Genomic DNA, 25,876 nt, shown 5'->3' on the forward strand with positions numbered 1-25,876 from the left:
GCAGCAGCAGCAGCAGCAGCAGCAGCAGCAGCAGCAGCAGCAGCAGCAGCCGCTCCTCTGCGCCGCCGAGGAACCAGCTCCTCCTCCAACTCATCACCGCCGCCGGCATCGACGCTCTTTTCTAGCTCGGGAGCCTCAAGGGGTGGTCCTAGCCCTCTGCGTATTGGAAGGCCCAGCTGTCACTCACCTAAGGCCCCGCCCCACTCCCGGGAACAGGTCTAGGTCTTTTCCGTTTCCCAAATCCCCGGGGTGAACGGCTAGGCTCTGATTGGCTCTCTGAGGAGACGAGCACACTCCAGGACCAGTAAGAAACTGACATCGACGGCCGGTGGGCGGGCTTGGGCCTGGGGAAGTAGAAAAAAAACAAAGCCAGGAGCCCTGCTCGGTCCTTAGAGGAACGTCAGGCGCTGGGAGAGTTTAAGTCGTGGAAGTGGTAGAAAGCGTTTCGGGTCGCGGAGGAGATCCCTGCCAGTGTAGAGAAGCGTCCGCGGAAGCCAGGAAGTGATGAGGTGATACCTTCTTTTACTCCTGGGAAGTTTCAACCCGGGGATGTAGGCGGGAGTTCGCGCAGATGAAAGCTCTTGCTTTCCTTGTGGTTGTCAGTCTTAAATCGTCATTAAAGCGAAAGGCTTTAAAGTGTCTGATTCATGGGCAGTCACTCCCCCCCCCCCCCCCGCCTTCTCTTAGTACTTTTATAGGGACTCACCTTAGGCAATTCCCTGACACTGTTTTGGTGGGGTTAGAAAAGTGTATAGAACAATTGAAAGGAGAATGGAATAGAATGAGGAGGAGAATTGTAAAAACTCGGAGGCACAGTTACTGAACCCGAGAGACCCATGAAAATACCCAAAGCCTGGCACAAGGCCCTTTTTGCGCATCTAAGGAGGCTTGAACTCTTACCCCACAAGAGTTTGAAGCAAGTTTCAGAACTCTTGGTTGGGTGAGAAAAGGAATTGTATGTTTTTCTGATCGCCCTTCTTGATTTCTAGAAGCTGTCCTACCTCGTGTTTAGTGTCTTCTTTTGAGGTTTTTCCTGTTTCATCCCCTTAACAAGTTCAGTAGGTTTTGTGACCGCCAAGCATAAACATAAGCATAAGTTTGAAAAGATAATCTTTCCACGATTTAAACTCTGTAACATACTGCGTATTGAATTCATTCGTGCTTAAGTGTTTGTAGTTAGTTCTTCATCTCATTTATCTGTCTTAGAGTATAACAGTTCCTCCTGGGATCTCAAAGAACATATCTTCGCTTCTGGAAGAGCACAGATCCAAGGTCCTACAGGTCCCAGCAGGTGATGGGTCCCACCTTGTGATAGTTGGAATTTTTAACTTGCACAAGATCGAGTAAAGTCAGGTCAGAGCAACTGGAGGAAGCAGCTTCCAGTCTCGATGCCCAGGAATGTGGCTTCCAAATCCTACACTCTTACTCATTTGTTTTTCCTCTTCTCCCTATCAGATGGGGACAAAGTGAGGGAAAAACTTTTCTACTGTAGTGTCACATCCGAGGTCCCTACTCAGTGCCCATCATCCCTACTCCCGAGGTAAAGACAACCATACATGTGTCAGAGTCTTAGGAGCATTTGACATTTAGGGATACTTACATGGGACTTAAGGGCACCTGCTACTGGATTTGGTTTTGTTGTTGTGGATACCCACAGAATGCTAGCTTGTCACATAGAACATGAACAATATCAGACATCACCTACCTTTTAGAATCTCATTGTACAGGTGAGCAATTTGAAGTTTAAAAGATTTATTCACAGTTACATAGCTGGTTGGGGACAGAGCTGTGACAAGAACCCGAGGTTACCAATTCATAATTCTGAGAAAATGTCTCCTCTTCCACTGCCTCCAACCCCCCCCCCCACAAAAAGCAATCGTTTTTTGTTTGTTTGTTTACTCAAGATTACTAGTGTTAAAATTAGCTTCCATTAAGGCCAATCAGGAGGAATTTAATTCTGATATAGCAAATAGCATAGATAGGAAAATAACTGTCTCAGTTCATTACTTTACTTTCAGCAACTGTTGGTGTAATCCTGCTTTGATCCAAGCAAGGAATGAAAATGCAGTAAATTATTATAGCTATGTTGTCTCTTTGTTTTTCTGTTATGTGTGTGTGTTAGTGTTAACACATGTGGTAATTAAAGATTGGTAGTGGATTGTGTTATTCAGGACCTGAATAAAATACTTTTATGATAGCATACATACCTGGACCAAATAATTTCACGGCTATTTGTACAGAGGCCCTGGCCTTTGAGGTGGGGTTGAGCTGGTTCACCAAGCATCAAAGCATCTACTGACCTAGGCTATTCTGCCTTTTTCTATCTTGGCAGAGCTATCGGTTCCCTCCCCTACACCGTCCCACTAGCAAACTCCAGAATTCTTTGGCCCTGTAGCCATTGTACAACTGTCTCTTCGTCTTCATGGTTATCAGGTCACATCATAGTCTTGTTTGCTACTAGTATCTAGTGTCCCACCACAGCCTACCTTCTTCAGATTCAGATAAAAAATCTAAACAGGATGGTAGGCTTATGTTTGGCTCCCACCATTGCCCTCTTAAGTACAGGTGGCCTCTAGTGAAACCAAAAGCTGAAAATGCTCTCATGAATCAGTCGTGTAGACCCACCATAGGGACTTTAAAGCCATCTGTCCCTTCATTTCCCAAGTGAAAACGCAGAATCCTCCTCTCACAGAGTACTGTGAGGAACAATAGAGGCAATTTTGAAACAGTTTTGTAATCTGTGAAGTGCCTGACGTCAGCCATTTTCCAGCACTGGGAACTTGGCCATGACGCTTGACCGCAGCCTACGTCTTTATCTGTGAAATGGGGAGAAGCCCTAAGTGACTAATGTGAAGATTCAGTGCCATAACACAGTGTCTACCTGGTACACAGAAGGGGCTCAGTAAATGGTAGTGATCCTGAACAGTCACAGGAAATGATAAGTGTAAAGTGTTCTAACTATTCAGAAGGACTCTTATTTGAAGAACTCAAGATTAAGTTTGGGCCTTGTGCTTTCTCCCCCTTTCCTGCTCTCAAGCAGAGACCTGAACTCCTGCAGAGGGTACAGGAGGTGACTGTCAGGAGGCAACGTGGAGAAGTACACACAGATCTACCGGCTCAGCCAGGAGCCACCAGTATTGGGAAGCTTGAACAATGTGCAATTTCCCTATTCTAAGTCTCGACATAGAACATCATCAAGCAGGAAGAGAGCCAGGTTGATTTTTCTGTTTTTTCCATTCTCCATTGGGGGGGGGGGGGGGGGGGAACCCAAAACTCTTTAAAAGGTGGGACAAGGGAGAAAGGGAGGAAACTTGTAGATAATCAAGAGGCACCTTGCCCCTATACAAATTCTTAACCTCACTGCTGAGGAAAAGGCCACATTTCTTTAAAACACTTGTTTTTCTGTGGGGATGAACAAAAAGTCACAATTTCTGCCCAGTGGAATTGTTGTTTAATAGCTGTGTCATATTTACATATTATAGCTCTATGTTGAAAAAATACTACATTTATCATATAAGGCTTAGAAAAGAAAAAATTTAAAACCCCCGTGACTCTACCACTCAGAATTTATCATTGACAATTATTATTTCCTTCTGTTTTCCCCTATAAATCAGTTATTTAAAAAAAAAAAGGAATCTATAATATACATACTATTTTATAGCCACATTTAGTTCATTTATCATGAACATGTCCCCCTGTCATTTAATACTCCTTTTCAATATGTGCTTCCATCATGTACATGTGCCTTCCAATATTGTGTCTCACTCTTCAACTCATCTGCTACTCTTGGACATTGAGGGATTTTCACTTTCTTGAAAAGATTCAGGGATTTAAATGGGCTGCTTCTGTCCCCAGGTGACAAGGTGCTCTGGGAATGTCTGGTGAACCAAAGGGACTGCCTACTGGCCACAGTTCTTTTTCAACAAGGCTAATTATAAAGGTGGCCAGGAATTTTTTTTCTCTCTGCCGAGTGTTGCAGAACCTGAACACTGAGGCCATGTAAGTCTGAAAGTTCCAGGAAGGAGGGTTGCCCTTTGACCCCTGCTTCCCTCAGGGTTTCCAGTTCTTTAACCTGAAGAAAAGGAGTTTGAGTGGCAGAAAAGTGGGGGAGGGAGTGGGAGTCAGGTCTCCATTAATAGAACCTTGCCAGACTCCTGGCATTGATATATCCTTTCTATAGATGAGGAGACTGAGGCTCAGAGAATTTGTCGAAGCCCCAAGAGCTCGTTAGCGAACCAGAGGTTGACTCCCATGCTTGGTTCTGAAATTTGGACTCTTCCCATCAAGCTTCCCACTGTTTCTGGAAGCTGATGGATACAACTTCCTTCTTTTCTTTCTCTGTGAGGAATTTGTTGTCAATCTTCTAGGATATATTTGTTATCTACTCCCTAAAAACAACAACAACAACAACAACAACAACAAAATCCCCTACTGTCGAAGAATTCCTTCCATCTGTGGATTTTCTGAGTTGGCTCACTCTTTGCCTGAAGAATATATCTTCAGGGTTTTTTAAAGATTTATTTATTTATTTACTGGAGAAAGAGAAAGAGCTCAAGCAGGGGGAAGAGAGGAGGAGCAGAGAGAGAGGGACATGCAGACTCTGTGCTCATGTGGGACTCAATCCCACAACCCTGAGAGCAAGACCTGATTGAACGCCAAGAGTCAGATGCTTAACCGACTGAACAATCCAGGAGCCCCAGTCCTCAATGTTCGGTGAACAGTCAGATGACTTAGCTTTTTTCCTACATATTGCTTATTTTCTTATGTAAGTGACCTTACTGTATACATTGGAAGGTCAGAGTCATAAAAGGAAGGTCTTAAAACCCTGCAACAATTTAACATTATACATAGTTCCCTTAGTTTTTAGGAGTTCTGAAGTATGACTGTGCATGTGGATATGTGTGTGTGTATGCATATATGCATATATTTATGTTTGTATACGTATGTATGTGATATGAAATGTGACTTGAAGTATGATATGTATGACATGAAGCATGTGTATAACAATGAGTCTGTTTTTCTGGTTTGGCTCATAAACTATTTCTGGAGGAAATTCTGAAAAAGGTTTTCCAGAATTGTTTGGAGCCATGAAGCATTCTTGAAATGGGTGTATAACATCCCAATCTGACACTTTTAAGCCAATAATGCTTATTTGGAAGTGTAATTTCTAGAACATTTTGTTACAGTCTCTTTATACAATCTTACCTAAATCAGTTTCAATCAAGGGTACATGTTTTAAAATAACCTTGTTTCCATTCCTCCTCTTCCCCACCGCCACCCCCACACTATCAACACCCTAACCCAAGCTACCATTACCTCCTGCCTGGAGTTTCTCAGTAGACTCCTAACCAAATTTTCCTGATTCCACTGTTGCTGTCTTTTAGGCAGCCGAGGTGATATGGGTGGAGTATCTCTGTAGTCATAGGACAACTAACCTCCCAGCCTTTCTAGTTTAAAACACTGCATTAGTAAATAAATCTTATTGGAGGAAGGTGCCTGGATGGCTCAGTCCATTAAGCCTCTGGCTCTTGATTTCAGTTCAGGTCATGATCTTGGGGTTGTCAGATGGAACCCCAGCCCCCTTCAGGCTCCACACTCAACAAGGAGTCTGCCTGAGATTCCCTCTTTCCCTGTCCTTTGCCCCTAACCCCCTTGCAAATAAATAAATCTTTAAAACAAAACAAAACAAAAACCACTGCACTGGTTTCCCATTGTTCCTAACGTTGGCCTGCCTTCTTTGTCTCTAGGACCACTAGGCCTTCGTATGTGTACTTTCCCTCCGTAGAATGCTGTTCCCTCCCAACTTAAAGCACAGAACAGTAATCTAAGTTTCCTAACTCCCAGGCTGACTCTCTAATGCAAGCATATTACTGGGGACTAATAATTATCCAGCAGGAAGAAAATATGATTTGGAGGTTCAAAAGAAGTGTAAGAGTGTGGGCTTGGAGCCAGTCTGCCTACGTTCCAACCCTGGCTCTGTTCTGTACTAACCATGCAAACTTGGGCAACTTGTTGAGCATCCTGGCCTCATTTCTTCTGTTGTATAATGAGCACAGTAAAAATTCCCACCTTATAAAGTTGTATTATTTATATAAGTTAACACATGGAAAGGAGCCCAATAAATTTTCACTTTAAAAAGTCTCCACGATACATTAAAGACCCAATATTATTTCTTACGTGTAGAGCAAAATCAACTTTGCTGATATTCTCTTGTTTTCTTCTGGAGAAAACCAGACAGAGCAAGCAACTGGGAGGCCCTCCTTGGGAAGGGGAGGGCTGGTCCCAGCAGATAACGTAGCAGGGGCCGCACCGCGGAGAGTAAGGCCTATGATTACTTGTGAAAACAAGTGCCAGGCCACAGATGCCAGTGTATTGAGATAACACGAAGCTAGGGGTTTTTAAAAATACAGAGCAGGGGGGTATTACTAAAGAAATCTAAAATGGTATAAAGAAATCACAACAGCAAACATAGAAACTTATGGTAATTTCACTTGTAAGCAGACTTGTTTACAAGTGAAATTACCATAAACTTCTAAACCAAACCTTGTTATGTAAAGTTTCTTTTCCCTGTGTAACAGACTGTTTTTTATTGTTATGTTAGTCACTATACAGTACATCATTAGTTTTTGATGTAGCGTTCCACGATTCATTATTTGCGTATAATACCCAGTGCTCATTATAACATGTACCCTCCTTAATACCCATCACTGACCTACCCCTTACCCCTACCCCCGACTCCTCTGAAATCCTCAGATTGTTTCCCAGAGTCCATAGTCTCTCATGGTACATCTCCCCCTCTGATTTCTAGCCCCCTTCAGTTTTCCCTTCCTTCCCCTAATGTCCTCCGTGCTATCGCTTATGTTCCACATATGAGTGAAACCATATGATAATTGTCTTTCTCTGTTTATTTCCCTTAGCATAATCCCCTCCAGTTCCATCCATGTTGATGCAAATGGTAGATATTCATCCTTTCTGATGGCTGAGTAATATTCCATTTTATATATGAACCATATCTTCTTTATCCATCTGTTGAAGAGCTTCTCAGCTCCTTTTACAGTTGGCTGTTGTGGACATTGCTCTGATGAACACTGGGGAGCATGTGGCCTTTCTTTTCACTACATCTGTATCTTTGGGATAAATACCCAGTAGTACAGTTGCCAGGTCATAGGGTAGCTCTACTTTTAACTTTCTGAGGAACCTCCACCCTGTTTTCCAAAGAGGCTATACCAACTTGCATTCCCACAAACAGTGTAAGAGGGTTCCCCTTTCTCCACATCCTCTCCAACATCTGTTGTTTCCTTAGTCGTTAATTTTTGCTGTTCGAACTGGTGTAAGGTGGTATCTCAAGGTGCTTTTGATTTGAATTTCCTTGATGGCTAATGATGTTGAACATTTTTTTTTCACATGTCTGTTAGCCATTTGTATGTCTTCTTTGGAAAAATATCTGTTCATGTTTTCTGTCCATTTTTTGACTTGATTATTTGTTCTTTGGGTGTTGAGTTTGAGTTCTTTATAGATCTTGGATACCAGACCTTTATCTGTAATGTCATTTGCAGATATCTTCTCCCATTCTGTGGTTTACCCCACCTTTGCTGTGCGAAGCTATTTATCTTGATGAAGTCCCAAAAGTTCATTTTTGCTTTGTTTCATTTGCCTTTGGAGATGTGTCATGAAAGAAGTTGCTGTGGCCAGTGTCAAAGAGGTTACTGCCTATGTTCACCTCTAGGATTTTGATGGATTCCTGTCTCACATTGAGGTCTTTCATCCATTTTATCTTTGTGTATGGTCGTGTTTCATTCTTCTATACATAGCTGTTCAATTTTCCCAGCACCATTTACTGAAGAGACTTTTTCCACTGGATATTTTTTCTTGATTTGTCGAAGATTAGTTGACCATAGAGTTGACGAGCCATTTCTGGAGACTCTATTCTGTTCCATCGATCTATGTATCTGTTTTTGTGCCAATACCATGCTGTCTTGGTGATCACAGCATTTGTAATATAGCATGAAATCAGGCAACATGATGCCCCTAGCTTTGTTTTTGTTTTTCAGCATTCCTCTAGCTATTCAGGTTCTTTTCTGGGTCCATACAAATGTTAGGATTGTTTGTTCCAGCACTTTGAAAAATGCCATTGATATGTTGATTGGGATGGTATTGAAAGCATAAATTCCTCCGGGAAGCATAGACATTTTAACAATGTTTATTCTTTCAATCTATGAGCATGGGATGTTTTTCCATCTTTTTGTGTCTTCCTCAATTTCTTTGATCAGTGTACTATAGTTTCTAGAGTATAGATCCTTTACCTCTTTGGTTAGGTTTATTCCTAGGTATCTTATGATTTTGGGTGCTATTGTAAATGGAATCAATTCCCCAATTTCTCTTTCTATAGTTACATTATTAGTAAATAGAAAAGCAACTGATTTCCATGCATTGATTTTGTATCCTGTCACATTACTGAATTGCTGTATGAGTTTTAGTAAATTGGGAGTGGAGTCTTTTTGGGTTTTCCACATAAAGTATCATGTCATCTGCGAAAAGGGATAGTTTGACTTCTTTGCCAATTTGAATACCTTTTATTTCTTTTTGTTGCCTGATTGCTGATGCTAGGACTTCTAGTACTATGTTGAACAATAGTGCCAACAGTAGGCATCCTTGTTGTGTTCCTGATCTTAAGGGAAAAGTCCTCAGCTTTTCCCCATTAAGAGTGATATTCACTGTTGGCTTTTCATAGATGGTTTTTATGAAATTGAGGAATGTTCCCTCTATCCCTATACTCTGAAGAGTTTTAATCAGGAAAGGATGCTATATTTTGTGAAATGTAACAAACATTTTTGAGGCTACCTGAGGTCCTAGGATTTTTTAACAGAATGTTTTCTGGTGGCTTCCAGAGATGTCATTTCTATAGCTACTGCTTTTTTTTTTTTTTTTTTTAAGATTTTATTTATAATTTATTGGAGGGAGAGAGCAGAATCGGGGGCTGGAGCAGAGGAGGAGGGAGAAGCAGACTCCCCACTGAGCAGGGAGCCTGATGTGGGGCTTGATCCCAAGACCCTGGGATCATGACCCGAGCTGAAGGCAGATGCTTACCACTGAGCCACCCAGGTGCCCCTTCTGTAGCTACTTCTAAGTGCTGTTTTGTGTCCAGAGAAAAGCTACTTTACCTATAGCTCTGTGACTCCAATGTGAGCGAGACAAAGCTCTTCACATTCCCCATTTGAATCTTCACAGAATCATTGCTACTTAAATTTAGAAAATAGCTTGACTGGCTTTGTTTATCATGAGTTTTCAAGTACGGAATAATGAGACTAAGCAATTCGTTATCAGTCTTGTGACCATCAGTCAGTACCAGCAACTGAGCATTGGTCTTTTTATGCCAGTTGAGTACCATAACTAGTCCCTGACATCATCTCTCAGTGAGCTGTCAGATAAGAGAAACAGGGGAATCACCTGTTGCTAACCACAGGATATAAAAGTTTTCAAAAAAGGTTATTCTGTAAACTAGGTATGATTTGTAAGGTGAATAATGGCAAAGGCACCAATGCTGAGATTTTTGACATGCTGAAACTTGGGATTACTGTGATCCATGATTACTCAGTGCCAGTGGAAGCAGAGAATTGCAATGCCGAATGACCTACATGTCTTCATCTTTGGAACTCTAAGCAAGTGTGTAAAGGCCAGGCATCTATATCTTGCTAAAATTTCCCTTGTGTTGAAAATTATGTTTTTAAATTTTATTTCTTATATTTTTTTGTCTTTTCAATCTTTTTAAAAATTTTTAAAATTTCCTTTCAATGTTCCAGAATTTATTGTTTATGCACCACACCCAGGGCTCCGTGTAATACATGCATAATACCCACCACCAGTCTCACCCAACCCCCCCCAACCCCTTCCCCTCCAAAACCCTCAGTTTGTTTCTGAGTCCACAGTCTCTCATGGTTCATCTCCCGCTCCAATTTCCCCCAACTCACTTTTCCTCTCTATCTCTCCATGTCCTCTGTTTTATTCCTTATGCTCCACAAATAAGCGAAATCATATGATAATTGACTCTGTCTGCTTGACTTATTTCACTCAGTGTAATCTCTTCCAGTCCCGTCCATGTTGATACAAAAGTTGGGTATTCATCCTTTCTGATGGAGGCATAATATTCCATTGTATATATGCACCATATCTTCTTTATCCACTCGTCCATTGAAGGGCATCTTGGTTCTTTCCACAGTTTGGCAACTGTGGCCATTGCTACTATGAACACTGCGGTACAGATGGCCCTTCTTTTCTCTACATCTGTATCTTTGGGGTAAATACCCAATAGTGCAATTGCAAGGTCATAGAGTAGCTCTATTTTTAGTTTCTTAAGGAATCTCCAAACTGTTTTCCAAAGTGGCTGCACCAACTTGCATTCCCACCAACAGTGTAAGAGGGTTCCCCTTTCTCCACATCTTCTCCCAATACATGTTGTTTACTGTCTTGTTAATTTTGGTCATTCTAATTGGTGTAAGATGAGATGGTGGCATCTCAGTGTGGTTTTGATTTGAATCTCCCTGATGACTAATGATGATGAACATTTTTTCATGTGTCTGTTAGCCATTTATATATTTTCTTTGGAGAAGTGTCTGTTCACGTCTTCTGCCCATTTTTTGATGTGATTATCTGTTTTGTGTGTGTTGAGTTTGAGGAGTTCTTTATAGATCTTGGATATCAGCCCTTTGTTCTTTATAGATCTTGGATATCAGCCCTGTGTCATTTGCGAATATCTTCTTCCATTCCGTGGGTTGCCTCTTTGTTTTGTCAACTGTTTCCTTTGTGTGCAGAAGCTTTTGATCTTGATGAAGTCCCAAAAGTTCATTTTTGCTTTTGTTTCCTTTGCCTTTGGAGACATATCTTGAAAGAAGTTGCTGTGGCTGGTGTTGAAGAGGTTACTGCCTATGTTCTCCTCTAGGATTTTGATATATTCCTGCCTCCTGTTGAGGTCCTTTATCCATTTTGAGTTTATCTTTGTGTATGGTGTAAGAGAATGGTCGAGTTTCATTCTTCTATACCTAGCTGCCCAATTTTCCCAGCACCATTTATTGAAGAGACTGTCTTTTTTCCACTGTTTATTTTTTCCTGCTTTGTCGAGGATTATTTGACCATAAAGTTGAGGGTTCATATCTGGGCTCTCTACTCTGTTCTACTGGTCTGTGTGTCTGTTTGTGCCAGTGCCATGCTGTCTTGGTGATGACAGCTTTGTAGTAAAGCTTAAAATCAGGCAACATGATGCCCCCAGTTTTGTTTTTCTTTTTCAACATTTCCTTAGCAATTCGGGGTCTCTTCTGGTTCCATAGAAGTTTTAGGATTTTGTTTTTTAAATTATTGGTTGTTGTTTTTTTTTTTTTTTCGAGAGAGAGCACTCATGCAAGTGCAGGGTGGCGGCGGGGGCAGAGGGTGAGGGAGAGCGAGAATCCCAAGCAAGTTCCACACCCAGTGCAGAGCTTGACCCGGGCTCCATCCACAACCCTGAGATCATGAGCTGAGCCAAAATTAAGAATGGGATGCTTAACCAACTGAGCTACGCAGGTGTTGCCCTGAAAAGTATTTTTAAGTCTAATAGGAAAGATCCTGTGTTCTCAGCTCCAACCCCAATAATATTAGGCAAAATATTAATAACAGACCAACTTTTAACAATTATAAAAAAATTATATTTTTAGTCCCCCAAAGGGTAAATTTAACAAATATATGCATACTTTATTATATTAGGTATATAATATATAAATATATATATTCCTCTTTTACTTAAACTCCTATATTTCCTTATGCTTTGCAACATCTCTCTGCCTTCTCTAAAAATAGAGTAGAAAGAAGTGCAAAAAAGGAAAAGGAAAAATGAAAAAACAGTAAAAACTTTAGAAATGTACAGGATCTGTTCTCAACCTGCTAATCAAAACCAAAAGTAACCAATTATTCATTAAATGTCTCCTAATGTTTAGGAAATTGTGGTAGGGGGGCGCCTGGGTGGCTCAGTGGGTTAAGCTCTGCCTTTGGCTCAGGTCCTAAGATAGAGCCCCCATTGGGCTGTCTGCTCAGTGGGGACCCTGCTTCCCCCCCTCCTCTGCCTGCCTCTCTGCCTATTTGTGATCTCTGTCTGTCAAATAAATAAATAAAATATTAAAGAAAAAAAAAGAAATTGTGATAGGGAGTGCCTAGGTGGCACCCAGGATTAAGCGTCTGCCTTCAGCTCAGATCATGATCTCAGAGTCGAGGATAGAGTCCCCTATCAGGCTCCCTGCTCAGCAGGGAGTCTGCTTCTCCCTCTGCCCCTTCCCCTGCTTGTGTGCACTCACTCACTCTTTCTCTCTCTGTCAAAAATAAATTAATTAATTAAAAATTTTTTAAAAGTTAGGAAAAAAAGAAATTGTGGTAAGAATTTTGAATAAATTGAGTTAACAATGCTTTTAGTGCCTACCATGAACTGTGGTAGGAGCAAGAGGTTTAAATCTAAATGAAGCATTTTCCTTGTTCTTAAGAAGCATGGCCCAATAGGAGAGAGGCCCAACTCATGAATTGTAAATTATAGCCCAACAAATATAAATGCCAGTGCAATTATTGAGGTGTTTTGGTGGAAGGCTAGGGGATGCTTAAGTGTGTGTAGGGCAGACTCTGGGGGAGCAAAGACATTGGCAGTGGGCCCGAGTGCCCTGCAGTGTGTAATCCCTCCTTAGTCATTCGTTGTCTTTCACAACCTTGATGTGTTTGAAGAGTACAGATGATTTTGTCAAATGTCTCTCAGTTTGAGTTGCCTGATGTTTACTCACAACTGACCTGGGGTGATGCACGTTCGGTGAGAATACTACGGAGTACTGTGTTCTTCTCATACGGGCTTCGGGATGTTGACGTATCTTATGATCAGTGGTATTAACCTTGATCACTTTCTTTAAGGTGGTTTCTGCCACATTTCTCCACTTAAAGTTACTGAATTTCCCTTTCTCATTAATAAATATCTTGGGACAGATATTTTGAAAAATTGCAAACTTTATTTCTCCACAAACTGACCCACTAACTTTGTCATCTATAGATGGAGCTTGTCTGCAAGCATTATTATTGTGGGTATTTCATGGTAATTTTATATTTTTCTCTTTCCTTTTACACTTATTCACTCACATTCTACTGTAAGGAAGAGCTATGCCATCTTCCCCACTTACTTAATTAATTACCTTTATCAGTAAGGACTCATGGATAGTTATTATGTTTATGGATTAAACTCTAAGGCTGTGGTGATTTATCTTGCTGAACAGATTGTTCCAGCTTTGACACATGTTCTTACTTTCTGGTGCCACAAGACATTCCAGGTTCATCTTACATGTTACCTGTCCAGGCCCTGGAATCAACGATTTGTGCAAGGCTCTGATTCCTGTCTTACTTAGAGTGGTGTTTGGAAACCAAGATCTGAGCACAAGATGTGACACTGGCTTAAACTTTTGACAATTACAAGTTGATGAAAATTCAGAGTAATTGGAATTCATATGCTTATGAGAATTGGTACAGTTGGTTTGGAAAACAATTTAGCATTAGCTAAATACCAGTAGTTTCACTGGAAAAACTCTCGCCCGTGTGCAGCAGGAGTATGCACAACTTTGTTCAGAACAGCACAAAACTGAGATAACCCAATGGCCATCGGTCAGAAGAAAGATGAACAAAGTGTGTTATATTCATCAAGCAGAATCCTTTAAAGCAGTGGAAATGAAATACAGCTACACACACCAACATGAGTGACTCTCAGACACATAATACTGCCCCAAAATGAGTATCTGCAGTATGACTCCATTTACTTAAAATCCATCCACATGCAAAATGACACAATACGGGCATTTGTAGGGATGCACAAATGATCAGATGAGAAAGCTGAAAAGAAAAGGGAGTGATAACTACAAAATCCAGGTTAGTGGTTACAGGTAGGGGGTGGGAGGCAGTGGCCTTCAGAGGTATTGGTAATATCGTTTCTTGAGCTGAAAGATGGGTTAATGGACACTCATTTCATTTAGGCAGGTATATATGGGTGAAATACTGCATGATGAAGGAGGTAAGGAAGGAAAAAGAAGAGAGGAGGAACAGAAAGCATGGAAGGATGGAGGGAAGTCAAGAAAAACAAAAAAGCATTCCTGTATGTGGTATCTTAGGATCTAGCTAGTGCTAGTTCCAATTCTGACATAAAATATCTCTTTGGCTTTGGACGAATCACTATACTTCTCTGAGACTCAGTTTTCACGCCAGTTAAATGGGAGCGATGTACTTTGCCCTCTGTGCTTCCCCGTGTTATTGCGAGGACAGAAAGAAATACTTGTACCCATTAAATAATACTTCAAAAAAGCAGCGAAGTCTTCAAAAACATAAAAGAAAAAAAATGGGGCACCTGAGTGGCTCAGTGCGTTAAGCGTCAGCCTTCAGTTCAGGTCATGATAAATCACTAAAGAAACTGCAATCCGGTTCTACTCAGCCTGAAAAAAGGTACAAGAGTAGACAGTGTTCATGTACATTTAGTCTTTACCCCTTTAAAACCTACCCCAGGGTGTCTGGGTGGCTCAGTGGGTTAAGCCTCTGCCTTCAGCTCGGGTCATGATCTTGGGGTCCTGGGATAGAGCACCGTGTTGGGCTCTCTGCTTGGCGAGGTGGGGGGGCGCTTCTTCCCCCTCTCTCTCTGCCTGCCTGCTTGTGATCTCTTTCTCTATCTGTCAAATAAATAAATAAAATCTTGGGGGAGAAAAAGAAAAAAACTACTCCAAATCAGCTAAGCATACACAACTTCTGAAATTTCAAATCTCCCCCTGCCTCACTCCACACAGGTACATTTCCTCCTTTCCCTCCTAACCTCCTTCATCATATATTTTCTGTTTATATCTCTGAAACACCTTGACTGTAATGCACAAATGAGCTTTTTTCTGGGCTCTAACTAGAACTGTGTTTCTCATTTAATCTTGGGTAGTATCATTCCTTATCTACTGAATTTAGCAGTTGAACTATCACCAAAATTAAAAAAAAAAAAAAGAAGAAGAAGAAAAAGAAAAGATTTTTGTCCTTATAGCAGAAATTATTTTCTTTTAAATACACAATAGAGGATTTATTTTCATCAAGAAAATGTGCTTCTTTCAGCAAACAAGGTTATGTATGAAGTCATCAGTTCTGTAAAAGGCAAGGAAGAAAACAACTCGTTCAAAGAGGGCATTTCCTCCCCTTCTTTTTGGCATGCGATGTCACATTCTTGAATACTTCCTATCAAGTCAATTCAATGGTAGAGTGTGGTATAATACATAAGCAAGGCTTAGAGTCAGGAGACTTTGGGTCGACTCCCACGGTTTACTAAACTAGCTGTGTGACCTTGGGATAAATTGCTTAAAACTAATGTAGGTTATTTGTCTGTGAATTTAAGATGTTAACTGTGTGACCTTTAAAGTTGTAGGCTTTCTCTGACATGGAGAGTGAAACTGTTCCCCTAAGCCATAGTCTTTGAATGAGTCTAGAGTGGTCCCAGATCAGTCTCCTCCCTGTCCTGGATCCATGAGAGAATAAATATAAATCCTCCGTTGAAACCTCCTGATTTGTTAAAATTAAAAACAATTAAATATAATTAAAAATTGGGGCGCCTGGGTGGCTCAGTGGGTTAAAACCTCTGTCCTGGAATCAAGCCCCACATCGGGCTCTCTGCTCAGCAGGGAGCCTGATTCCTCCTTTCTCTCTGCCTGCCTCTCCGCCTACTTGTGATCTCTGCCTGTCAAATAAATAAATAAAATCTTTAAAAAAAAAAAGATCCTTTCTTTAAAATAATAATAATAATAATAATAAATTTAACAAACCTACCATGAATGAAAATCAGGAGAAAACAATAACTGAGAATTTAGATATTGAAACTATCAAACAGAGTGTAAAATAATTGTGGATCAAGTCTTTCAGGAGATTAAAGGTGGAATGAAAACTGAAAAAGGGTCAAAATACAAATCTAATAAAAATACCAGGCACATTTGAAAAAAAACACTTAGAACATTTATGGATATCAGATAATTATTAGTGGATGAGTTGAACAGCAAGATATATGCAGCTGAAGAGAGTTAAATCTAAAGGAAATATGCTTTAACACATAGATAAATAAATATGGAGGAGATGTTAAACTACATGGAGAGTATAATGAATAAGTATAACATATCTAATTTGAGTTTCAGGAGGAGGAAATAGAAAAAAGGCAATATTTGAAGACATAAAGGCTGAGATTTTCCCAAAACCATTGAAAGGACATGAATCCACAGGTAGAGAGAACAGGGGTCCAAAACAGAAGCGATAAATAAAAAGAAAGTCCCACCCAAATATATGTTAGTAAAACCAAAGAATACCAAAGACAAAGAGAAGATCTTAAAAGTAGACAGAGGGAAAAAAAAGTAGATAATTTACAAAGGAGGACATGTAGATATCAATTTTTCAATAGCAACAGTGGAAAGCAGAACACAGCGGAATAATATCTTCAGAGACTCTCTTTTTCTCTTCCTTTGGTCCCCCGCTTTCTTTCTCTCTCTTTCAAATAATAAATAAATCTTTTTTAAAAAATGAATGTGCTTTAAAAAGAAGAATGGTTCTAAAAGCAAGTTCAGATACCCACATGCAAAAGAATGAAGTATACAAAAATTAGCCCAAAACAGATGAAAGACCACAAAAACTGTAATACCCTTGGAAGAAAACATAGGAGTAAATCTCCATGATCTTGGATTTGGGGATGGTTTCCTAGATATGACACCAAGAGCACAAGCAACAAAAGAAAAAAAAAAAAACATGCTGGCCTTCAAAATTGAAGATTTGTGCATCAAAGCACATGATCAAAAATGAAAGAACAGAATGGCAACTATTATTTGTAAGTCATGTAAATCATGTGTCTAGTATTCAGAATTTAGGAAGAATTTCTACAACTCAACAATAAAAAAGACAACCCAGTTAAAAAGTGCGGGCAAATAATCAAATAGACATTTTCCAAAGAAGAGACACAAATGGCCAACAAACATATGAAAAGATGTTCATTTGAGAAATGCAAATCAAAACTGCAATGAGATGCCCACTTCATGCTCCGTGGGATGGCTATAATTTTTTTAATGGAAAATAACAAGTGTTGGGGGAGAATGTAGGGAAATTAGAACCCTTGTACATTGCTTGTGGGAATTTTAAATGGTGCAGCTGCTATGGAAAAAATGTTGGTGGTTCCTTCAGAGGTTAAACATAGCGTTACCATATGAACCAATAAGTCCACATCTAGTTATATACCGCCCAAATTGAAAGCAGGTATTCAAACAAATACTTGTACACAAATGTCCATAGCAGCACTATTTACAATAACCACATTATGCTGAGTGAAAGAAGCCAGACACAGAAGGTCACATATTATATGAGTCCATTGGAAAGATCCAGAATAGGCAGAGCCATAGAGACAGAAGATTGCTGGTTGCCAACGGCTGGGGAGAGGAAGGAATGTGAAGTGACTGCTTAATTGGTACGCAGCTTCATTTGGGATCATAAAACTGTTCTGGAACCAAATAGAAGTGATGGTTGCACAGTGTCGTAAACGCACTGTCACTGAATAATACCCATTAAAATGGCTAAAATTGTGAATTCTATGTTATGTGAATTTTACCACAATACAAAAGTCAGGGGTGCCTGGGCAGCTCAGTTGGTTAAGCATCTGGCTCTGGATTTCAGCTCAGGTCATGATCTCAGGATCGTGGGATCAAGCCCTGTATGAGGCTCCATGCCTAGGCACAGATGGGCCTTAAGATTGTCCCTCTGTCCCTCTGACTCTCCCCCCCACCCCACCCACACGTATGTGCTTTCTCTCTCTCCCCTTCACTGCAAAAAATGCACAGAAATTAACAAACATGAAGGTAAATCCAGACATTGTGTAATACAAGTGATGATGACAATAATGTCTCATTTCTGTGGTTCCAAAAATGAAAATTAAAATCGTAGACAACACAAACATGTGAGTTGAGAAAGGCATAATCGGAGAATTAAAGTCCTAAAGAGAGACCCTATGAGAGCCATTGGCTCTCATACTGTGACTGACAGTAGCAAGTGTCTTCTGTTGTCACCCAGTGTACCTACTTTGTATATGACCGAAACCGAAATCTCACAAAATAGGCCTTGCCCTAACTATGTATGTTGTACACCATTTTCTAATCTAATTAATTTCATTTTAAAAATGCTACTTGTGTCCCATTAGGTTTATTTCATAAACCAATAATGGATTATAAAGTGCTACTTTTAAAAAAGCAACTGTTATAAAGAGGGTGTGATGACACCCATGTAAAGATGTGAGCCAGAAAAAAAAAAAAAAGGAAAAAGCCTTGAGTTGTTCAGAACCTGCTCTGATTCTGGGTCAGCAAGCAAATGCAAATGGTGAATTGGAAGTATTTTCCTCAATCTTTTGACGATGTCGCCATATTCCAGTATGGTAATCTCCATGGGGCAAAAGTGTGTTTCTACTAATGCACTGGAAACCTTTGGAACAATTCTGAATTTGTGTAGTGTTCTGTAAATTGCCAAGATAAAGTTCCCTTGAGTTACTCGGTAGGGATGCAGCTAGTGGAAAGAATTTCATATTCATAATTTGAAATTTCAAATTCATATTCATGGGCAGAATAGTGTGTCTCAGTTTGAAGAAATCGGAAGATCTGAGTGATGGTCTTACTCTTGTTATCTTGGACAAATGACTTCATTTGTCCTGGTTTCAAGCCCCTCATCTGCAAAATTAAAGAGAACTTTTAAGTTTTTCCTAAAAAGGAAATCTGTAATTCATCTAACAAGTCTACACAAACCCCTGATTTCTCTCTCTCTCTCTCTCTCTCACACACACACACACAGACACACACACAACTGCACTGCATCAAGATGAAGGAAATTTAACATAGACTCTTATGAAACATTCACAACATTGGCATTAATCTTTTAAAGTAGGGAGTGATGAGAGGTGGTGATTTATTGAGCATAGTGTATATTTTCAGACATGATTTTTTATTTATAAGACACGTATAGCTTTTGAACAATTAGTTGTTGATTGGGTGTGGTGTATTTTAGTTACTGCAATTTCAGGAGTTTTACCAGGTTAAAAAGGGATTATACTAGTCTGAGCCTGTACCAGTAAATACGTCCATATTCCATGGTAGCTAAATGGCTCCTGTTTAAATGCTGGTTCCAGCTGCTGCAAGATACCTCAAGGAACAATATTTGGTGAGTTATGTTTACACGTGAGATATAAATGTCTGTTTTTCCCACCTCAGCTTTTTGTTCATGTTAGCTAAGCATTGTAACCATCCGTGCTCTCAACTGAGATGTGACTAAGAGATTTGGTGTCTTCAGTCCATCGCTGTCTGGAAGCTAGATGAACGTGTAGAAAAGATACGCTCCACTTCAGCCATTCTGCACTGTTTTTAGTTGCCTGAAAGCTTTTTGATGTTGCTTGCTTATTGAGTTTTTGTTGTTTGTTTTTTTACGTGTGTGTGTGTGTGTGTGTGTGTGTGTGTGTGTGTGTGGAAAATTTCAAACATAGATAAACCAAATTGTGTAATGAACCCCACTTAGTCATCACTCAACTTCAACTATGAATATTCTACCACTCTTATTTTATCTGTACCACCCACTCTCCAGCCCCTCTATTTGATTATCATTATTTTTTGGAGTTTTTATGATAAAATTTACATACATTGAAGTGCACAGTTAATTGAACCGTTTTCACCACCAGATACACCTGTGTGCATATGACCTCACCAGAGTTCCATCTCATGAGAAAAAGTCCTCCTCCCTTCCCAGGTGACTTCCCCACATCCCCCAAAAGCAACCAGTATTTTTTTTCCCATCCTAGGTGAGTTTTTGCCTACTGTAGAACTTCATCTAAGTGGAAACATACAGTATTTATATTCCCTTTTTGTGTCTGGCTTTTTTTCTCAGCATTAGGTTTGTGAGATTTGGTCATGTTGCACCTATCAGTACAATAAATCATCCTTTTAATACAGATGATAATATAATACCACAACTTGTTTACCCAACTCTTGTGGGTGGACATTTGGGTTATTTTCAGTTTGGGGCTATTGTGAATAAAACTGCTTTGCACACTCTTTATACAAGTCATTTTGTGAACATATATTTCCACTTATCTTGAACAATGACCTAGACCTACAATTGCTGGCTCTTAAGGTAGGTATACGTTTAACTTTATAATGTATTTTTCACGGGTGGTTCCTTTGCCCAGAACACTTACTACCTACCACGACTTCCTAGTTAACTACTTACTCCTTATCTAGTCCTCTTTTTATTGAAAGGAATCCTATCTAACATAAAGTTACGAGATGAGGATATCAGCCTAAAAGCTCAAGGAGAGCCAGTTTTCTAGAATCAGCACCAACCACTGTCTTTTTGCAGCGCCCTGGAACCTTAGGGCAGGGGAAACTCTCCTTTCCTGCATGCTCCTCTAAGTCCCAATTTCAGAAATACAAACAGCCTTAGTCATAGTTGCTCATTCAGTTTGACATTACCAGGTACAAGAAGCTTGCAAGTCTGGAACTCATGTGAAGACAGGGACATACCATAAAATCTAAAAGTACAGTTATTGGCAACAGAAAGCTTATCAGATGTGAAGTGACAAGGAGATGTAAATGGTGTGGCATAACTGATTATCAGCACACTACTAAAGCTTCCCCTTCATGGGAGGAAACCAAATTTCCAATTACCAGTAAGACTGGAAATCTTGTTGAAGAATAGTGAACATCTTGTCTTCAGTATTTCCCTTTGAAGGGATAATCCCATGGCTTTCAAGCCTGTAGAAAAATAAGGTGGTTAGAATTTTATAGCATGAGCAAGAAATATTATTTCTTTGGAATATGGAATCTAAGTTACCATTGATTAGAAAAGCGTTGGATGCTTTTGCTGTGCTCTGTAAAGTTTCTTCCCTGACCTTCTCCCAGTGTCTTCTGAGAAGATAAGCAAAAAATTTTCTCAGGCCTCCCTTGGTCTGACCTCCAGGGACTGCCTAGGGGTCGAGGAGAAGCATGCAAGGATCCTGTGTGGGAGCAAAGTAGGAAAGTGATAGCAGAAGGGTTACAGTTTGTGCTTCTCATATCTTGGCAGCCTCTGTTGCTGGCCTTTGGTTTCCTCCCATTAAGAGGAAGCTTTAGTAGTGTGTTGATAATCAGTTATGCCTCTGAGCGGGTACTTGGACACACCATTCATATCCCCTTGTCACTCAACATTCCTATGCATGCTGATAAGCTTTCTTTTGCCAATACCTGCATCCCTTCGGAGCATTCTGGGGGCCAGGCGGGCCGGAAGTGCCCTGGAGTTGACATCTCTGGGAGCAGCCTCAAATTCATGACAGATGGGGAGTTAGTGGCTAAGTCCTCCATCTTTCTCATCCTTCAGGTGAGACAACTCTTGGGTCTGCTCTACACCACTTCCCAGAGTTGCACAGTAGAAGCAAAAATGAGCTCAAGTTCCCCACAGCTATAACCTACTCATGAATTCATCTACTGGCTTCCTTCCCTTCCCTGGCTCATTGCCCCCCACCCCCTACCAATGTTTCCTGAGATCACCTTCCAGATAAACTCTTAGCCTCCGTCCTAGTTTCAGGGACTGTTCTGAAGAGACCCAATGTAGGCTAGCTTAATATCAAGCAAACTCACTAATAAAATACTGGTGTGGACATATTGTTAGTAAATCTTCTGATACTTGAAATGGTTCACATCCAGCATTCCTGAAGACCTAGAATTCATTTCCATTGAGTTTACCAAGCGTTAGCCCCAAATAGTATTGTTCGAGAATTCTTCTTAGGAAAAGATTTGGTTTAAGGAATAATCTCAAAACCAGGGAAGTGTGTCTCACATATTTGAGTTCAGATGAAGAGTCAGCTACTTGATTTTTCAAAGTAAATTGGTATAATATATAGTATTGCTTCCCAGCATATTAAGATACTTCTGTGTATAATAGGAGATACCCTCAACACATGGATATTTGGGTTTTACTCACTTTAGCCCATTTTTTGGAAACAAAAATAGAAAGGAAGTGTCATGTTGCTGAAGAAAGATCGCCAATGCTGGTGTATGTGTAGGCATGAGTGTATATGGACCCAGGAGTCCTCAGCATCCCTAGCTTTCCACTCTCACCTGAAATATTTTGGCAAGGTTGGGTTTATGGATCTGTCATGAGTTAAGTTTGGTAAATAGCTCCACATAATATTTTTATAGGCCAAGAATCAGAAGAGTATCACAAAATTGAAACAGTGTCAGAGTTTTATGGCTCAAGGTGTTAGAAATCTTCTGGCACCAAGGTATGTTTTGCTTCACTATCCATTAAAATATTTCTTCTGAAATCCCAATTCCAAATCCATAAATTCAAGTAGCCTAGCACTCCTCAAAATAATTATCTTGCAGATGTTTTAATATTAATTTCACTGATCCCCTCCAGTGCCATAGGCTTATCTCATGATGCCTTTACAGAAATTCTTGAAGTCAACCTAGAGCAGGGCCAAGAAACCTACTGGTCCGATCACAGATTCTTTAATTCTCCATCTTTTTGCTGATCAATTAACAATGAAAGACTGTACACTTTCCCTAACCAATATCCTTATAAACATCACACCTTTCTTGCCCTCCCTCCCAGCCATTTTTTCTTCTCTGAGGAAACTGGGTCAGGCGTTAGTAAACCTCTGCAATCATGCTTGGGTTTAAGTGCTTCACAGGTACTGCATTTTTATTATTTATTTTACAGTTTGAAGGTTTGTGGCAACCCTGAGTCACACGAGGTCATCGGCACCATTTTCCCAATGTTTGTTCAGTTTGAGGTCTTTGACTTAATATTTTGATAGTCCTTTAGAATATTTCAAACTTTTTCATTATTCTTGTATTTGAATTGCTGTAAACTCGTGATAAAACTTAAACAGATAAGTTGCTCCTTGTGGACGAGCAAAGAAAGTGGTTTCTTACAATGAGATAACCACCTCACACCAGTCAGAATGGCTAAAATTAACAAGTCAGGGAATGACAGATGCTGGCGAGGATGCAGAGAAAGGGAAACCCTCCTACGCTGTTGGTGGGAATGCAAGCTGGTGCAGCCACTCTGGAAAACAGCATGGAGGTTCCTCAAAAAGTTGAAAATAGAGCTACCCTACGACCCAGCAATCGCACTACTGGGTATTTACCCTAAAGATACAAATATAGTGATCCGAAAGGGCACGTGCACCCGAATGTTTATAGCAGCCATGTCCACAATAGCCAAACTATGGAAAGAACCTTGATGTCCATCAACAGATAAATGGATAAAGATGTGATATATGTACACAATGGAAAACTATGTAGCCATCAAAAGAAATGAAATCTTGCCATTTGTGACAACGTGGATGGAACTAGAGGGTATTATGCTTAGTGAAATAAGTCAATCAGAGAAAGACAATTATCATATGATCTCCCTGATATGAGGAAGTTGAGAGGCAATTCCTATTGGGGCATAGGAAAGGAATAAATGAAACAAGATGATATTGGGAGGGAGACAAACCATAAGAGACTTTTAATTTCACAAAACAAACTGAGGGTTACTGGGGGGAGGAGGGGAGGGAGAGAGTGGTTGGGTTATGGACATTGGGGAGGGTATGTGCTTTGGTGAGTGCTGTGAAGTGTAAACCTGGTGATTCACAGACCTGTACCCCTGGGGCTAATAATACATTAAATGTTAATTAAAAAAAAAAAGAAAGTGGTTTCTTGAGATGGGAATTTACTCCCGATGAAGATGGTGTGAAGACTGTCAAGATGACAACAGAGGATGCAGAATACGACACGCTTAGCTGATAAAGCAACAGCAGGGTTACGGAGGCCTGACTGCCAGTTTTGGAAGAAGTTCTACCAAGGGTAAAATAGCATCAAAGAGCATCGCATGCTACAGAGAAAGCATTTGTAAAAGGAAGAGGCAGTGGCTGTGCTAACTCTGTTGTGTCATTTTAAGAAATCACAACACTCACCCCAGCCTTAAGCAAGCCCCATCCCAACCAGTGAGCAGCCATCAGCACTGAGGCAAGACCCTCCACCATCAAAAAGATGATGACTCACCGAAAGCTCAGTTGGTCATTAGCACTTTTCAGCAATAAAGTATTTTTAATGAAGGTATGTACATATTTTAGACATAAAGCTATTAGTGTACACTTAATAGACAAGTGTAAACATAACTTTTATATGCACCAGGAAACCAAAAAACTCACTTAACTGACATTGTTGAAGTACTCCCTTTATTGGGGTGGCCTGGAACTGAATCCGCAGCATCTGGGGTACGTCTGTATTCTCCTTATTCTTTGATTCTCCCCCAGGTCAGCTCTGTTTTCCTCTGCTGTGTTCTTTGCCCTGGGAAGCTGACCTCTATGGACTGTGTCACCCTCTAGCAAGTAGGAGTCACCAGCAGGAGTTCAGAATGTGGGAGGAAAGAGATGCCAGGGCATTGATTCCCTCCCACCCACTGCTTCCCTTTTTGTCTATGGCCTCATCACCAAACTGAGGCTGCCACAGGGCCAGTCAGTCCCTCTGGCTTTAGCTAGTTCTCCACCAGGCGCTGATAACAGGGCCGGCTCCCCCTGCTGCTCAGGATGGAGATCGCAACTGCTCCCCACTCCCTTGTCTCTGGTTCCTCCCTCCTGGGTTCCTCTAACCCTACCCATATCTCTATAAATAGTTCCTTTACTAAAAACCTCCACATGGGGCACCTAGGTGGCTCAGTCGGTTAAGCATCTGCTTTCGGCTTGGGTCATAATCCCGGGGTCCTGGGACCTAGGCCCACATCGGGCTCCCTGCTCAGTGGGGAGTCGGCTTCTTCCTCTCCCTCTGCACGCACCACCCCTGTCATGCTCGCGTGCTCTCACTCTTTGTGCTGTCTCCCTCTGTCAATCAATAAATAAAATCTTAAAAAAAAAAAAGAAAAAGCCTCTACACTACAAAGGTGAGGGTACTCTGTATTTCTTGCTGAGCTCCTGACTCATAGAGCCTCCTACCTTCAAGTTTCTGGCAGTCCACGACACAGTGATAGATTGAAGGGTCACAATCAGATTGTTCTGAGCATTGACTCAAGCACCTATGCACATAGAGACACCACATTTCTCTGTGAGCAGTCACAATACTCAGTAGGAAACATGATGTCAGAAATCAAAGAAAAAAAGAAGTATTTGTCTGAAGGACACTAGGTCATTTGATCTAGAAGCCCATAGGAAAATACTATATTTGCATCTTTTTTCTTTTTTTTTTTTTAAGATTTTATTTGACAGAGAGAGGTCACAAGTAGGTAGAGAGGCAGGCAGAGAGAGAAGGGGGGAAGCAGGCTCCCGGCCAAGCAGAGAGCCCGATGTGAGGCCTGATCCCAGGCCTGATCCTGGGCCTGAGCCGAAGACAGAGGTTTAACCCACTGAGCCACCCAGGCGCCCTATATTTGCATCTTTAAGGGTCAAGAATCGGATTTTCTGCGAACTGACATAGAACTCTAGAAAATCTGGCCGTGAAGTCATTGATATTTACCTCAGTGAGCTATCGCCACAAACATTGTGTAACAAACTTTCCCCAGAACTCAGTACATTAAAATAATAATCACTTAATCTCACATAGCTGGAGGTCAGTGGGGAGGCTGCTCTGTATGTCTTCACCCTCTTTAGACCAGAGGCTAGTCAAGACATGCTCTTCTCGTGGTGATAACAGAAGTGCAAGAGGGCGAGCCCAATCACTCAAGCACGTTCATCCGTGTGCCAACTGCCAAAGAACGTCAGTGGCCAAGCCAAAGTAAAGGAGTAGGAGAGGATATTCCTTAGACAGAGGTAAAGGGGAAAAGGGTAATTTATTTTTGACAGTAACCTTCCACAGTGGAT

General features: G+C 40.8%; 1 long non-coding RNA gene across 3 annotated transcripts in view; it reads left to right on the plus strand.

Annotated features, from left to right (window-relative positions):
- The first annotated feature begins 374 nt into the window (after positions 1-374).
- The window catches only part of LOC132014917 (uncharacterized), a 59,483-nt gene continuing 33,981 nt past the window's right edge, over positions 375-25,876 (plus strand). For all 3 annotated transcript variants that reach the window (XR_009403489.1, XR_009403487.1, XR_009403488.1), the window contains exons 1-2: positions 375-509; positions 3,041-3,214. This is a non-coding gene — a long non-coding RNA (uncharacterized LOC132014917). The remainder of the gene's footprint in view (positions 510-3,040; positions 3,215-25,876) is intronic.

The sequence above is a fragment of the Mustela nigripes genome, chromosome 4, assembly GCF_022355385.1.
Source record: "Mustela nigripes isolate SB6536 chromosome 4, MUSNIG.SB6536, whole genome shotgun sequence".
NCBI lineage: Eukaryota > Metazoa > Chordata > Mammalia > Carnivora > Mustelidae > Mustela > Mustela nigripes.